The sequence below is a fragment of the Schistocerca gregaria genome, unplaced genomic scaffold, assembly GCF_023897955.1.
Source record: "Schistocerca gregaria isolate iqSchGreg1 unplaced genomic scaffold, iqSchGreg1.2 ptg000483l, whole genome shotgun sequence".
Classification (NCBI taxonomy): domain Eukaryota; kingdom Metazoa; phylum Arthropoda; class Insecta; order Orthoptera; family Acrididae; genus Schistocerca; species Schistocerca gregaria.
Window position 1 is genome coordinate 1,070,001 of NW_026061892.1, and position 12,500 is coordinate 1,082,500.

Sequence of the window (12,500 nt, forward strand, 5' to 3'; positions counted from 1 at the left end):
CCATGATGCCCAAGACATACCGCCTGGTGGATGAGCGCACAATTTCGGTCAGTCTATTTATGGCATCTGATGTTGACTTGCCTTTTCTGAAACCAAATTGCAGTTCGCTCATTCCATACAGGACTCTGTGGCTTAACAGTCTATTTACCAGTAATTTTTCCAGAGTCTTCCCCAGGACGTCCAAAAGACATATTGGCCTGTAGGACTTTGCAATTGTCGGGTCCTTTTCAGGTCCCTTTTTAATTACCACAACTTCTGCATTTTTCCATTTAGTTGGAAACCTTCCTTCCTCAAGACATCTATTATATATGTGTGTCAGAGATGGGGAAATCTTCTGCGCTAACGCCTGCAATACTTCCACAGGTATCTTATCAGGTCCTGGGGCCTTCTTCTTTGCAAAGGACTGAATTGTGAGTTGCACCTCCTCTACTGAGAAATGATACACTCGTAATTCATTCACATATGGAATGTTGTCTTCCACTCTTAACTCCGCCTGCCTCTGACTGTCTTGTCCTGGGTCATCGTCTGGGAGGAGCACCTTAAGTAACTCCTCCGCAGTGTCCTGCCAAGTCGTTGTCATTGTGTCTGTCTGTCCAATTTTGACAGTCGAGAGGTTCATAGGGGAGTGTATTTTTTCTCTGACGATTTTATACGGAAGGCCCCATGCATCCGTTATCAAGTGTGATGCTACAAAGTCCTTCCAACTTTGTTGTCTGTGAGTATAAAGTGTATCTTTAAATATCCATTTTAGTCTTCTGTATCTTTCCAGATGGTACTGTCTTTCGTCCCTGGTGAAGCTTCTCTGGTAATTCCTCCTTGCTCGTCGCATAGACTGCCGGAGCCTGGTAAGCTCTGGGGTCCATGGAGCAGTTACCTTGCGGATGAAACGCCTTTTTTGTGGTACTGCAACGGTCACAGCCGACTTAATAGAAGACGTGAGGGCGTCCACTGCTTCATCAATTTGAAAAAGTCCGTCACCCAACTCTGGAGGATTGCACTCTGCCTCTAGCAGCTCCCAGTTGGCCCTCCCATAATCATACTGCAAAACCCAATCCTCTGGCACGTCGCCAGGTTCCACAAGAATTTGGAACTCAATTACATTGTGATCACTTACTGTTAATCCGTCATGTACAGTCCAGTTAGAAATTCTGTCTGTTAGATTTCTCGTTGTTAAGGTGACATCTATGTTAGTTTCAACACCAGCCCTACTTCTATAAGTAGGTGGATTTCCAGGTCTGTTTTCTACATATAAATGAAATTCCATTATCAGATCTTCCATAGCGCCACCCCGATCATCAACATGGGGACTGTGCCAGAGTGGGGATTTCGCATTACAATCCATTGTTATCACCACAGGTTTCCCTTCTAGGGCTCTCAGAATTAATGTTAGCTGGTGCAAGTAATGATCAATATGTTCACGATATTGACAATAAACATTAACTAAATACAAACAGGTCTGCAGCATGTTTAATTCTACAACAATAACATGACTATTGCAAAATTGTGTTAGTATAGTTGTCTTTATTAATTTATTAAGGACAACAACTGCTGTCATAGGATTATTGCCAAAAGTTATTACTTGCGATGTTACGGGAAAGCCCGAGACACGGCCAGAGACAGAGTTTGGTTCTTGAATTGTTAAAATGTCTATAGTACGCTCCTCTGCGAGCTTTCGCAACTCCTGCGTGACTAAGAAGCTTCGCATTGCATTTATTTGTACAACTTTGAGGTCAGAGATCGGGAGGGTATCTTGTATGTACATAGCTATTTGGAAACTGGAGGGAGGGAACGAACATTACCCTACCATACATCTTTACCATTTCTTTGTATATCTTCTGCAAATTGAATTCCCTTCCCCTTCTTCGAAAAACTTCTTTAACCAAACTCAACAGTTCTTTATACTCAAAAGGCAAGTTGACTGATGCCAGCTGAATACAGTCGACATCCTCCAGAGTTGGGAAAGTAATTCTGTCCCCATCCGGGTGTCCGACCCGCACAAGCTGTCTTAACGCTAATGTTAGCAGTTGAGGTTCTTCTAATCTACGAAGCTTCATTGCATTTTCACACATCACATAAATATCATTTGGAGGACATTGTGTATACGTTTTATTAGCAAAGGAGCTGTCTGTTAAAGTTAAAGTCTCTACAGAACCGACACCAGAAGCCAGGTTTTCTACTTCCACATCTTTATTGGTGTCTTTATCCTTACAAGCGTCGGTTTGGCCACTCTCGACGATGGAAACCACCACCGCCTTAGCACGATCGACGCCACCAGTGCCGGGTTGCCCCGACGCCACGGACGAAGACCCCAGACAGGGGACAGATCCCACACCGGAAGCCGACCCTGCAGCAGCCGACGACACATCTGTAAGAGACAGAGATATTTGGGATGCCCTCAACCTTTGCCAGCGCTGAGCGTCTCTCGCTAATTTACTTGGGGACTTATATTTTGGAGTATTTTTATGGATCTCCATAATCTGTACGTTGTATTAATCTTTGTAATAACAACTTGTACGTAAAGCACTCCCTACCAGGAGTGCTACACGTACGTTTCCTATACTTGCATGGTATACAGACCGCTGGCTGGGAATGTTTTGGACAGTTTTTTCTCTCATGGCCTTCTTCACCGCAGTGAGCACAAACTGCGTTTTTAAATTCACAATACTTGGCCACATGAGTATAGTCTTGACATTTTGTACACCTCGGCAAGGCTGTATAGTCTTTTACCGATAATGCGCCATACCCTATGTACAGTCTACCTGTCTTAATTATGATCTTTCTCAGTTCCGGATCCACCTCCGCAGCATGGTGAACAGTGGACCGATCTCTTGGCCCTGCCTTAAATCTTAATTTAAATTTTTCAAGAAATTCCTGTTTCGAATAATGTTCTTCAAAGTTCTGTGTATACACAGATTCAAGAATGTCATCTTGATTCATGTACGTTGGTACGTCATAAATCATCATTAGAGGACGTCTCTTTCGCGGCTTTTCACATATAAAGTGTTATTTTAATTTGACATTATTCACCAGTTTGTCGCTGTCTTCTGGCGTGGCAACCTCAACTATTAAGGCATTGCGGGTGTTTCTTACTGCATTAATCTTAATCTTATCCACTTTTGGATTAACACTCTTTTCAAAATTTTCCCGCACCTTCCGTATATCTTCACCTTTTTTAGGTTTGACGAAAACAGTCGGCGTCACTTTCTCAAGACTTCGCTTTATTGTCTCTTGAACTGTTGTCTTTGCGGGTACAGCAGCAGCCACTGAGGCATAGGTTCGAACTGGTTTTTGTAGTTCTTTCCTCAGTCTTTCATTCTCTTTCTTTAATTCTGCATACTGACCCTCAAGGTGGGCATGGGCTAACGCCCAGTTCGCAATTGTCTCTTTTAGGACCTTGACTTGCTCTGCATTAATCTTTCCATGTTTCACGCTACTTTCCAACAATCGGAGGTAGCGTGAATGTCTCTCAATTACGCTCATGTCATAGCTTTCTTCTAACGAAGGAGCCACCGGCTCCGAAAGCGCAGAATCACTCTCCATATTTTGTGCCATAATTAATTTAAGGAGAGTGAAAAAATGGGGCCCGTCTGTTACCCCCGACCGGCACCTCTGGCATGGGGGGAGGCTATTGGCAGCTCGCCCACCAGTCCCGCCCCTGGACCAAGGGCACACCCGAGCTGCAAGGTTGAAAGTGCCGTTTCCAGCACCCTCGTCCTCCTCGACGACCTTACCATCGAGGATTTCATCCGTTCCTTCCCTGGCAAGTGCCCCCCGCACTCTGGGAGGGCGGATTCACCCTCCGTCCTTCGCCCCCTACTAGGCCGAGCTCCCACGCAAGGCCAAGGACCCGGTCCTACTCAGGTGCCGGGTCGGTCACCCAGACGTTCAGGGGTCTGGACCCAGCTAACCTGGCCGGGGACATGTCACCACGCCCCGGCTTGGCAGATCATGTCTCGGAAGTCCAGAGACACGGCGAAGGACACTTGACAGCTCAGGCCGGAGTCCCACCCCGGCGAGCCAGGCCGTCGGAACCAGTGCGCAAGATGTTCAGCGCACGAGGGACAGATGTTGTGTCCCTTACGACGCAGCTTCCCCTGCGCCATGCACCCTTTGCTTTCGCTTTGGGTTGGGGGACCATTTAACGTCGTCCAGGACGTGAGGAACTACAGCAGCCAGACCGCAGGGCTCCGGGATCGTCGTGAGACTTACCCTCATACCCTCGCCCAGCCGCCGCGCGCAACTCAGGAGAGACAGGTGGTGTGTCTCTCGTTACGCAGCTTCCCCTGCGCCACGCACCCTTTGCTTTCGCTTGGGTTGGGGGCACTTAACGTCTTGCCGCGACGGGAGTTTTACGTCCTGCCTTGACACACGACAACCCTCACAAATCCACAGCCCAGAGATGTTGATGGTGTTAGCTGGGTCTTATATGTGGAGTTTGACATCATCGAGACGGTGCGGCACTCAAGCCCGAGTTACGTTCCCCAGGGGGGTCTCCACACGTACCGGGGGATCATGACCGACCATGTCTCACCCACCGCTTTTGCTAGTTAACGGTGGGCCAGTGCGGACCGTGAGGATTGCACCCAGTTAAGGGCTAGCCGTTTAACGTCATGCATGGACGGCCCATCCCGTGTTAGCTTCGCCCCATCTAAGGGGGTTACTGAGCCAGAGAGCCACGACAAGGCCACGAGATTGGACATTACGGTCCCCGCCCCACTCAGGTTCCTCTGAGCCCCGACGCGTTCGTTGACTTCGGGGAATCAGAGGGTCTCCTGGCGGTTTTAACCCAGTTATGGGAGGCAACACACCTCCCCCAGGTGGCGCTGCGCAGACCGCTTTTCCCTGGAGTAGATAGGGACAGCGGGAATCTCGTTAATCCATTCATGCGCGTCACTAATTAGATGACGAGGCATTTGGCTACCTTAAGAGAGTCATAGTTACTCCCGCCGTTTACCCGCGCTTGCTTGAATTTCTTCACGTTGACATTCAGAGCACTGGGCAGAAATCACATTGCGTCAACACCCGCTAGGGCCATCGCAATGCTTTGTTTTAATTAGACAGTCGGATTCCCCCAGTCCGTGCCAGTTCTGAGTTGATCGTTGAATGGCGGCCGAAGAGAATCCGCGCACCCGCGCGCCCCCGGAGGAGCACGCTAAGGCGGACGCGGCCTCGCAGCAAGGAAGATCCGTGGGAGGCCAAGGCACGGGACCGAGCTCGGATCCTGCACGCAGGTTGAAGCACCGGGGCGCGAACGCCGCGCAGGCGCGCGCATCCTGCACCGCCGGCCAGCACGAGGCCAACCAACGGCGAGAGCAGACCACGCCCGCGCTAAACGCCCGCACTTACCGGCACCCCTACGGCACTCACCTCGCCCAGGCCCGGCACGTTAGCGCTGACCCACTTCCCGACCAAGCCCGACACGCCCCGATCCTCAGAGCCAATCCTTATCCCGAAGTTACGGATCCAATTTGCCGACTTCCCTTACCTACATTATTCTATCGACTAGAGGCTCTTCACCTTGGAGACCTGCTGCGGATATGGGTACGAACCGGCGCGACACCTCCACGTGGCCCTCTCCCGGATTTTCAAGGTCCGAGGGGAAGATCGGGACACCGCCGCAACTGCGGTGCTCTTCGCGTTCCAAACCCTATCTCCCTGCTAGAGGATTCCAGGGAACTCGAACGCTCATGCAGAAAAGAAAACTCTTCCCCGATCTCCCGACGGCGTCTCCGGGTCCTTTTGGGTTACCCCGACGAGCATCTCTAAAAGAGGGGCCCGACTTATATCGGTTCCGCTGCCGGGTTCCGGAATAGGAACCGGATTCCCTTTCGCCCAACGGGGGCCAGCACAAAGTGCATCATGCTATGACGGCCCCCATCAACATCGGATTTCTCCTAGGGCTTAGGATCGACTGACTCGTGTGCAACGGCTGTTCACACGAAACCCTTCTCCGCGTCAGCCCTCCAGGGCCTCGCTGGAGTATTTGCTACTACCACCAAGATCTGCACCGACGGCGGCTCCAGGCAGGCTCACGCCCAGACCCTTCTGCGCCCACCGCCGCGACCCTCCTACTCGTCAGGGCTTCGCGGCCGGCCGCGAGGACCGGCCATGACTGCCAGACTGACGGCCGAGTATAGGCACGACGCTTCAGCGCCATCCATTTTCAGGGCTAGTTGCTTCGGCAGGTGAGTTGTTACACACTCCTTAGCGGATTCCGACTTCCATGGCCACCGTCCTGCTGTCTTAAGCAACCAACGCCTTTCATGGTTTCCCATGAGCGTCGATTCGGGCGCCTTAACTCGGCGTTTGGTTCATCCCACAGCGCCAGTTCTGCTTACCAAAAGTGGCCCACTTGGCACTCCGATCCGAGTCGTTTGCTCGCGGCTTCAGCATATCAAGCAAGCCGGAGATCTCACCCATTTAAAGTTTGAGAATAGGTTGAGGTCGTTTCGGCCCCAAGGCCTCTAATCATTCGCTTTACCGGATGAGACTCGTACGAGCACCAGCTATCCTGAGGGAAACTTCGGAGGGAACCAGCTACTAGATGGTTCGATTAGTCTTTCGCCCCTATACCCAGCTCCGACGATCGATTTGCACGTCAGAATCGCTACAGACCTCCATCAGGGTTTCCCCTGACTTCGTCCTGGCCAGGCATAGTTCACCATCTTTCGGGTCCCAACGTGTACGCTCTAGGTGCGCCTCACCTCGCAATGAGGACGAGACGCCCCGGGAGTGCGGAGGCCGCCGCCCCGTGAAGGGCGGGGAAGCCCCATCCTCCCTCGGCCCGTGCAAGGCGAGACCTTCACTTTCATTACGCCTTTAGGTTTCGTACAGCCCAATGACTCGCGCACATGTTAGACTCCTTGGTCCGTGTTTCAAGACGGGTCGTGAAATTGTCCAAAGCTGAAGCGCCGCTGACGGGAGCGATTATTCCGCCCGAGAGCATCCCGAGCCAACAGCGGCGCGGGTCCGGGGCCGGGCCAGGTAGGTCCGTCATCCGGGAAGAACCGCGCGCGCTTGCCGGGAGCCCGAGCGCCCAAAGGGGCGAATCGACTCCTCCAGATATACCGCCGAGCAGCCAGCCAGGACACCGGGGCTCTGCCCAACAGACGCGAACCGAGGCCCGCGGAAGGACAGGCTGCGCACCCGGGCCGTAGGCCGGCACCCAGCGGGTCGCGACGTCCTACTAGGGGAGAAGTGCGGCCCACCGCACACCGGAACGGCCCCACCCCGCGGCGAGTGGAAAGGCAACCGGACACGACCCCGCCGCGGATTGCTCCGCGCGGGCGGCCGGCCCCATCTGCCGAGGGCGGGGGCCAGTGGCCGGATGGGCGTGAATCTCACCCGTTCGACCTTTCGGACTTCTCACGTTTACCCCAGAACGGTTTCACGTACTTTTGAACTCTCTCTTCAAAGTTCTTTTCAACTTTCCCTCACGGTACTTGTTCGCTATCGGTCTCGTGGTCATATTTAGTCTCAGATGGAGTTTACCACCCACTTGGAGCTGCACTCTCAAGCAACCCGACTCGAAGGAGAGGTCCCGCCGACGCTCGCACCGGCCGCTACGGGCCTGGCACCCTCTACGGGCCGTGGCCTCATTCAAGTTGGACTTGGGCTCGGCGCGAGGCGTCGGGGTAGTGGACCCTCCCAAACACCACATGCCACGACAGGCGGCAGCCTGCGGGGTTCGGTGCTGGACTCTTCCCTGTTCGCTCGCCGCTACTGGGGGAATCCTTGTTAGTTTCTTTTCCTCCGCTTAGTAATATGCTTAAATTCAGCGGGTAGTCTCGCCTGCTCTGAGGTCGTTGTACGAGGTGTCGCACGCCACACCGCCAGCCGGCTGTGCACGCTACCGAGAAAGTACCGGTATGCGAACCGCCAGGCGACGGGCGCGCATCGCACGTTTAAGGAGACGCGGCCGGCCACACAGGCGACCACGACACTCCCACGTCTCCGAAGCGGGACAAACGCCGCGCGCTTCAGTATACGTAGCCGACCCTCAGCCAGACGTGGCCCGGGAACGGAATCCATGGACCGCAATGTGCGTTCGAAACGTCGATGTTCATGTGTCCTGCAGTTCACATGTCGACGCGCAATTTGCTGCGTTCTTCATCGACCCACGAGCCGAGTGATCCACCGTCCTGGGTGATCTTTTCCTTTTCAGTCTCCCACTGTCTGTTTCAAGACAGTAGCATTTGCGGGACTGAGGCGTCTGACGGCCCCTGTTCCACTATTTTTTTGTGTCCAACGGCCTCACAGCCGATGGGCGTCGTACGGCTCCACACCGGAGCGGACAGGCACTCGGGCGAACGTCATTCAAAACCGGCGCCAGGCGCCAGGTACCGCAGGCCAGCCGCTCCAGAGCTTCAGCGCTCGTACCACACAACAACAACAACAACACTTCCGCTAGTTTTGAGAGGCACGCGTGGTTCCGCACGCGGCGCACGGCCACTGCCGTACAGGTAGCGTGTTGCGCGACACGACACGCACATCGAAAGACATGCAGTCTAGTCGGTAATGATCCTTCCGCAGGTTCACCTACGGAAACCTTGTTACGACTTTTACTTCCTCTAAATGATCAAGTTTGGTCATCTTTCCGGTAGCATCGGCAACGACAGAGTCGATGCCGCGTACCAGTCCGAAGACCTCACTAAATCATTCAATCGGTAGTAGCGACGGGCGGTGTGTACAAAGGGCAGGGACGTAATCAACGCGAGCTTATGACTCGCGCTTACTGGGAATTCCTCGTTCATGGGGAACAATTGCAAGCCCCAATCCCTAGCACGAAGGAGGTTCAGCGGGTTACCCCGACCTTTCGGCCTAGGAAGACACGCTGATTCCTTCAGTGTAGCGCGCGTGCGGCCCAGAACATCTAAGGGCATCACAGACCTGTTATTGCTCAATCTCGTGCGGCTAGAAGCCGCCTGTCCCTCTAAGAAGAAAAGTAATCGCTGACAGCACGAAGGATGTCACGCGACTAGTTAGCAGGCTAGAGTCTCGTTCGTTATCGGAATTAACCAGACAAATCGCTCCACCAACTAAGAACGGCCATGCACCACCACCCACCGAATCAAGAAAGAGCTATCAATCTGTCAATCCTTCCGGTGTCCGGGCCTGGTGAGGTTTCCCGTGTTAAGTCAAATTAAGCCGCAGGCTCCACTCCTGGTGGTGCCCTTCCGTCAATTCCTTTAAGTTTCAGCTTTGCAACCATACTTCCCCCGGAACCCAAAAGCTTTGGTTTCCCGGAGGCTGCCCGCCGAGTCATCGGAGGAACTGCGGCGGATCGCTGGCTGGCATCGTTTATGGTTAGAACTAGGGCGGTATCTGATCGCCTTCGAACCTCTAACTTTCGTTCTTGATTAATGAAAACATACTTGGCAAATGCTTTCGCTTCTGTTCGTCTTGCGACGATCCAAGAATTTCACCTCTAACGTCGCAATACGAATGCCCCCGCCTGTCCCTATTAATCATTACCTCGGGTTCCGAAAACCAACAAAATAGAACCGAGGTCCTATTCCATTATTCCATGCACACAGTATTCAGGCGGGCTTGCCTGCTTTAAGCACTCTAATTTGTTCAAAGTAAACGTGCCGGCCCACCGAGACACTCAACAAAGAGCACCCTGGTAGGATTTAAACGGGGTCCGCCTCGGGACGCGAAAGCACCCCTTCGGCTCGCCCCACCGGCAGAGTCACCAAGGCAAACGGACCAGACAAGCCAATCCGATTGGTTTTGATCTAATAAAAGCGTCCCTTCCATCTCTGGTCGGGACTCTGTTTGCATGTATTAGCTCTAGAATTACCACAGTTATCCAAGTAACGTGGGTACGATCTAAGGAACCATAACTGATTTAATGAGCCATTCGCGGTTTCACCTTAATGCGGCTTGTACTGAGACATGCATGGCTTAATCTTTGAGACAAGCATATGACTACTGGCAGGATCAACCAGGGAGCTGCGTCAACTAGAGCTGAGCAGCCGGCCGCCCGGGAGTGTGTCCCGGGGGCCCGCGCGAACACGCAAGCGTCCGCTCAATTATTCTGCAAACAGGAGGAGGCCGAGCTCCCCTGCACGATACACCTCGAAACCCTCTCAGGTCCCGGCGGCGCGCAGCGCCGTCCTAGGTACTTGGTCGGTTTCGAGAGAGGCGCAATCGCCCGGAGTTAGGCGAGTAGACGGTTTTAGTGCGAACACCCTTGCTCCCAACTGAGCTTGCCGCTGCCGACAGAGGCCCGGGAGCGTGCTGTCGTGGCATTGCCGGCGGGAGACAACACGCGCCACCTATGGTGACCGGCAGCTCCAACGCCAGCGCCACACAAGGGCAAAGCCCCACTTGGGTGCAGAAGCGAACTCTCCCAGCACAGCGCACGCGCCAACACGTCCGCACAACTGCGATACAAACCACCTGCGAGAACCGCTGGGGCGACCGAGCAGCAGACGGCGTCGCGGCGCCGAGTGCCAGGCGGCGGCGCATCCTCAACGCACACAGTCCTCAATCAGACCAGCACACTGCAGATGTCCACCGCGCTTCGCACCGGGCTCGGCTGAACCAACTTTGGCCGCCAGGCGCCGCGTGCAGGGTGCGCCGCAGCGTAGCTGCGCCGCCTGCCGGGCCCGTCGGCTGGCGCTCCTGCCACTCGGCGCCCCCCACCAGCCGCCTGTTGCGCGTGCGCCCACGCAGCGCGCGGCCAACACGCCGGGCGGCCCCCCTTCACCGGCCGGGAACAGTCCCACCAAGCCACCGCCGCGTATCGCTTCATACCCACATGGGCCTAGTCACGTGTGTGGATGTGGCGGATACCGCTGAAACAACCGGTTAATAGCTGTACCGATCGTCGCCATCACAGATTCACCTCCAGCGTGAACAACCGCTCAACAACGGATTTCCAGTTCATTTGCGTATCTTGGGCAGTAAACGTAGATGTCCACCTACATTTGCGAATTCAACAATTCTTGCATGCCAGGATGTCATGTGTCACGACACGCTACATCAGACCACATACACACTGCGACATGTGCAGAAGAGAACACGTGGAAGGTGGCCCGCGCACGTATGCGATGTCCCTTCCGCGATCCACTGTCAACCGACATCTGTGGCATGTCCCAGATATGGAACGCGGTCCACCAGGGTAGCACTTTGTGTGAGGCAATACGACAAAGTCGGAATACACGCGTCACTACATCAGACGGCTCACGCTGACCTGACCTGACCTGACTTGACTTGACTTGACTCACCGCACCACCACCCCCAGCGACCCAGGGTGACATACAATGCGTTCGTACGTTCCTCCCACACGCCTCTACGGCGTACCACAGTGCAACCTAGCTGTTATTAGGAGACGAGACAAGTAGCATCGAGCACAACATATGGAAATTGAGATTCGACACCGTTGGGCACAGCCAGCGTACGGTCACACGTATCACACTACTTCACTCTGTACGTAACGACCGATGATCGGTACAGCGTGTGGGTTACGCGTACGACATCATCGGACAATGGACACAGACCATACCACGACGTACACTGAGGGCGTCGACATCTGAATGCAACTGAACAGCTGCGAGGCTCATTTAACACTCAAACGCCAGACCGACCAGCTTGAGAGGACAGAGAGGGGGGGGGGCGATATAGTCCTATTGCAGTACAATTGACAGTGGATAGCGGGAATATGTGGAAAGTAAGCAACACTCGCAAGACATCTACATGAGGATAACAACGACACCAGAGATTCCGAGCAGTGAACTATGTTAGGCAAAGGGACAACGTGGGTTAGGTTAAGGGACAACGTGGGTTAGGTTAAGGGACAACAAGGGTTAGGTTAAGGGACAACGTGGGTTAGGTTAAGGGACAACGTGGGTTAGGTTAAGGGACAACGTGGGTTAGGTTAAGGGACAACGTGGGTTAGGTTAAGGGACAACGTGGGTTAGGTTAAGGGACAACGTGGGTTAGGTTAAGGGACAACGTGGGTTAGGTTAAGGGACAACGTGGGTTAGGTTAAGGGACAACGTGGGTTAGGTTAAGGGACAACTTGAGTTAGGTTAAGGGACAACGTGGGTTAGGTTAAGGGACAACGTGGGTTAGGTTAAGGGACAACTTGAGTTAGGTTAAGGGACAACGTGGGTTAGGTTAAGGGACAACGTGGGTTAGGTTAAGGGACAACTTGAGTTAGGTTAAGGGACAACTTGAGTTAGGTTAAGGGACAACTTGAGTTAGGTTAAGGGACAACTTGAGTTAGGTTAAGGGACAACTTGAGTTAGGTTAAGGGACAACTTGAGTTAGGTTAAGGGACAACTTGAGTTAGGTTAAGGGACAACTTGAGTTAGGTTAAGGGACAACTTGAGTTAGGTTAAGGGACAACTTGAGTTAGGTTAAGGGATAATGTGGTACAACCACAGTTAGGTTAAGCGATAATGTGGTACAACCACAGTTAGGTTAAGCGATAATGTGGTACAACCACAGTTAGGTTAAGCGATAATGTGGTACAACCACAGTTAGGTTAA

General features: G+C 53.4%; 1 non-coding gene and 1 pseudogene across 1 annotated transcript; both read right to left on the bottom strand.

Annotated features, from left to right (window-relative positions):
- Positions 1-4,831: 4,831 nt before the first annotated feature.
- LOC126313616 (large subunit ribosomal RNA) lies at positions 4,832-7,805 on the bottom strand (annotated as a pseudogene).
- A 188-nt stretch (positions 7,806-7,993) lies between these two features.
- LOC126313465 (5.8S ribosomal RNA) lies at positions 7,994-8,148 on the bottom strand. The gene has a single exon (XR_007555156.1). It is a non-coding gene; the product is annotated as a 5.8S ribosomal RNA (ribosomal RNA).
- Between the last annotated feature and the right edge of the window lie 4,352 nt (positions 8,149-12,500).